Source organism: Brienomyrus brachyistius, chromosome 15 (assembly GCF_023856365.1).
Source record: "Brienomyrus brachyistius isolate T26 chromosome 15, BBRACH_0.4, whole genome shotgun sequence".
NCBI lineage: Eukaryota > Metazoa > Chordata > Actinopteri > Osteoglossiformes > Mormyridae > Brienomyrus > Brienomyrus brachyistius.
In genome coordinates this window covers 11,730,944-11,735,892 of record NC_064547.1, presented here as the reverse complement: position 1 = coordinate 11,735,892, position 4,949 = coordinate 11,730,944, and the positions used below count along the sequence as shown (strand labels likewise).

Here is a 4,949-nt window from a genome sequence, read left to right as displayed (position 1 = left end):
CGCATGACCCAGCATGCCCCGCGTGCAATTGTAAATTGCCCTTCTTGTGTTGTTGATGTTCTTAATGTTAAGGATTGCATTTCCTTATTGTTGCACGTGTGTTTGCTTGTGTCTTCTGTGTACCCGGACCGATCCTCGCGTGTATTTTGCTTGTGTAAATCTCCCACCGTGTGGGAATCTTGCAGTTCCGTGTAACAACAAGCCGATTTCCCATTTTGCGCTCAAATATATATATTTGAAATATATATATATATAGGGGGCGGCATGGTGGTGCAGTGGTTGCCTCACACCTCTGGAACCCGGGTTCGAGTCTCCGCCTGGGTCACATGTGTGTGGAGTTTGCATGTTCTCCCCATGTCGTTGTGGGGTTTTCTCCGGGTACTCCAGTTTCCCCCCACAGTCCAAAAACATGCTGAAGCTAATTGGAGTTGCTAAATTGCTCGTAGGTGTGCATGTGTGAGTAAATGGTGTGTGAGTGTGCCCTGCGATGGTCTGGCCCCCCATCCTGGGTTGTTCCCTGCCTCGTGCCCATTGCTTCCGGGATAGGCTCCGGACTCCCCGCGACCCAGTAGGATAAGCGGTTTGGAAGATGGATGGATGGATGGAGATATATATATATATATATATTCCCTCCACCACCCCCCTCTGCGGAAGACTACTTTATTTCTATTTATTTATTTATTCATTTATTTATTTTTATTTCCTCAAGAGAGGGAGAGAGAGGGGGACAGTAGGACGAAAATGGAGAAGAAGGGAAATAGAGAGAGGGGGAGGGAAAAGAAGAAAAAAAACAAAAAAAAGAAAGAAAACCACAGATAATCTGCTTCAATACCTGCTGATGAGAGAAAACAACAACCACATATTAATCACATATTAAATTGATTGATCAATCATGAAAATGACGTTTTTTAAAATGCCAACAATTTATGATATTATAATAATGTAACGATTTATCTCTACTGTAAAATGTTCATATTGGTAACTTAGTTATATCTGTAACATTACATTAAAATAGAATGCCTTATACATGTTGGCTTTGTCTTTAAAAGTTTGTTCATTGATATTCAGGAATGTGTTTATTTGTGAAGTTTTGAATGGAAAGCTCGAGACCACCAAGATGGTTACAGTCCACTTCTCAGAGTTTGAGGCCTTGTGTGCCAGCAATCATCAACAAAGTCAATGAAGCCCTTGGACAGCAGTGGCCTGTACTACGAAGGGGGGTTAATCAAATCAGACTTAACCCCGAAGTAATTTGTGAACGTGAGGTTGACAAAATCAGGTTGAATCAATCGGGGCTAATCAGTACTATGACGCCAGTTAAGAAGTTGATTTGTTCAAACGGTGTGAACGTAATTGGTGCTTGTGCACGTCCACATAAATGGAGCACGATCGGCAGCACAAGGCACTGAGTCATGGCACGAGCTCCATACTTTACGGAGGCAGAGTGCGCGATAATCATGCAAGGTTACGAGGAGTTCAAATCAACGATACAAGGGAAGTCTAACACCTCTGCAGCCAACATAAGCAAGCAGGCTTGTTGGCAACGAATTGCCGACCGCGTAAATGCGTAAGTACATTTCTATTATCAATAATTCTTGGTCTAAAATATCTCACGATCGCTGATTAGACTATGAAGCTTTTTCTGAAAAGAACTGAAATACTGTTAATAAATACAGAGGCTCACAAATGTGTCACCATTCAGAAGTAAGTCTATTATTTGTCCAATGTTGATGCATCTTTACCTATATTCCTTTATTGTTTAGGAGGACTTGGGTGAGGACACTGTGTCGGCATTGTCTGACACGCACATCCAGGTAGATGCATTGCATCACACGTGTGATTCCCCCAATGATGGGAATCCCTCATCAATTGTTTTCTGTTTTACTGGAATCATAGCTTTTTGCACAAACTGTCTCATAGAGCTCTAGGTTGTAGGTCTAGGTGGTTGTGGTGCTGTACTGGATGACGGTGTAGACATTGACAAACTGGCACTTTCAACAGTTGCAGGAGACAAACTGTCACTTTCCTTAGCAGGTTCACTTGCTTGTCTTTTTTCTTCCCACTGCACTGATGGATGTACAGTTCTCAGGTGCCAATGTAGGTTATTAGTAGAGCCTGTTCGATATGAGATTTTAACCTTGCACGCTCTACACTCTGCCTTTGTATTATCAATGTAATTGAAATGTATCCAAATTTTAGTCCGCTTCCTGCAGTCATTCATTTTGTCGCGCAACGCACGTCTCCTTCCCTCCTGTTTCTCTGTCTGTGTGTGCGATTGCTGTATTTGTCTATGGGTGCGTTCGCTTAATGCTTAATGTTATGGCTTAAAGCAATACATCATGTTTAGATTTTTTTTTTCCGACTTCAGACGGCACTGCAAAATGTCACCATGTCACATGATACAAAAACCTCACGAGAGCAAGACGACTTAAGGCTTAAAGCCCAAGTCGAACGCGCCCTGTATCACCGCCCCTTCCCCTCCTGCTCAGAGCAGACACGCATTGTGTGGTTGAGCAATCCGTGCGGCTTGGGGGAAAAAAAAATAGAGAAATAAAAAAAGCGGCTCTGACTCCGATCGTTCACTTCAAAGAGCCGTTTCGTTCGCGACCGACACATCACTAATTCCCCCAGGATAATGCAGTATAGCATAACATTTAGACCTCTGCACAGAGTCTGTGATTCTACTGTCCTTAAGTTGTAATTTGCATTCTCCCTTAGGAGCTGCAGCAACCCGCTTCCCCTCCTGCAGCTTCCTCCACTCGGACCTCCCACACGGAAAGTGCACTGTTGCTTTGTCTTTGACTCTTCAGGTTCATAAGCTGCATGCGCACTGCTTCACCGTTTCATGCGGTTTTTCCCCCCTATGTAGGCTAGAACAGACAATGCGCGTTCCCTTTACAAGCGCATGCTTGAGTTGGACTGCAGGAGGAAACTACTGCAAATAAGGAAACTGAAGCTTGAAATTCAAGAGCTTGAGCATGAAAAGAGGATATTGCTATACATTCATCAGTATTACATCTATATATGTACCATGATTAATTTATCACTTTTACTGAGTGGCAACCAATAAAACAATCAGACTTCAATGTGGTCATGGTCTGAGTTTTATTTTAATGAGTGTAACACTGGTTTGTGATTGTATCTCTCACTGCACGTCCTGTGGGGTGGTCGAGGGTCACAGGGTCAACAATGTCTGGAGGCATGGGCAGCGGAGTAGGGGTCTTTTCTTTCCTAATGGTTGCAATATTATGTAGCACCACACATGTTGACACCACCTGACAGGCCCTCTCTGGCCGTACTCGTAGGCCTTTGAAGCAAGTAAAACGTGCCTTTAGAATGCCATATGTCATTTCTATCCTGAACCTTGTTAGGCTGTGGGCAGCATTGAATTGTATTTAGGGCCTTGTTAGAGGGTCAGGATAAGGAGTTTAAGCAGTTATCAAGTGCTTCAGGCATGGGTATCCCCGGTCCCCCAGCAACAGGCCATCAAAATGCCCTTTGAAGAAATTGAGAGCAAATGTCACACGCAAGTTTGTGCAACAAAATCTGTAGAATACTGATTGCCTTACCTTCTTCAAATCTTTGAGAGAGAATGGACTCTGAAAATGTGAGAGTCATGTACTGAGCCTGGCCACTGTGCGTCCAGACTAGTGACCATTAACTGGTGATCACATGTCATCTAAGGATTGAAAGCCATTCCAAAGCTTATTCTGCTATTCTACACTCATGTTCATATGACATATAATAGAAGTTGAGCCAGTGTTTCACAATCAAATGATGTACAACAGGACTAAACATAGGCATATGTGTAGTGAGGAAACAGCTATAGGAACCTGTCTAACTTTTCCTAAGAGAAATACAGTGATACCTCGGTATGCATCCTTAATCGGTTCCATATCCTTGGACTTAAACCTAACAGGATGTATTCTGAGGTAGCACTGTACTATCAAAATAGTGCATCCGTCATGACAAATATACATTACAGAAGAAGCTAACAAATTCCAACTCACCTTATGTGAGGAGAAGGTGAACCTAAGGTACACTTGTAGTCACTAGCCCATATATCAGATCTAGAAGCATATTATGAGAAAAATACCTGTACACTGATGCTGTGAATAGATTTGCGATTCACATAATCGCCCTAGTGTTCTCCCAGGGGTGCACTGACTGGGATGTGTGTGCAATCGATGATGCCTATGACCCTTGGGAATCCTATGAGAAATTGTGTCAGCAGAAGCAATTTCTTTATGACAATAGAATAATTTCATACTGCGATTTACCTGCGATTGCATGAAACCCCTTCTTTATTCCGCAAGAGCACTTAAATGACCAGGAAAAACCACAAATGCATCCAACAGTTCAGATAGAGCAAGCACCACTTTGTGACCCGCACAGCAAACAGTATTCTTGCTCAGATGTTCAGCATCACCGATGGAATACATAAACTGGCCACTGGCAAAATATCGCAGTGCGAGGCATACTGTATGCTCGATCGTGAGGGCATTGCTGCGGCGAGTGGAATTAGAGACCTCTGGACCGAGCATCCAGACTCCCACTTAAAAAAGGATGGTAAAGAGTATCCAGCAAGCTTGAGAATGTTAGTATATGAGGCACTGGTCAATAACACACCAACTGCAAGCATACCTATTTTGATTTCGCAGTTTGCCAAATATCGCAATATTGACATTGGCAGTGCACCCAAGAGAAGTAGTGTGGAGATGTTATGCAGAGAACTGGGGGCAATCTCAGACTTCCAAACAGCTGAGCATCTTTTGACCAATAAAAATGCAACAATTGAATTCGATGCAACAACACAGGAAGGGGTGCACCTCAATGAAGTGCATTTGACTTCTGCTGAAAAACGCTACATTGCTGCAGCGGATCCTTTGGCAGGCGGCACAGCTGAAGATTATGAAAACCACATCAATGAAGCCCTTGATAATATGGCA

The 4,949-nt window shown here is 43.2% G+C and overlaps 1 pseudogene; it reads right to left on the bottom strand.

Annotated features, from left to right (window-relative positions):
- Positions 1-3,110: 3,110 nt before the first annotated feature.
- Positions 3,111-4,569, bottom strand: LOC125709353 (putative nuclease HARBI1; annotated as a pseudogene).
- Between the last annotated feature and the right edge of the window lie 380 nt (positions 4,570-4,949).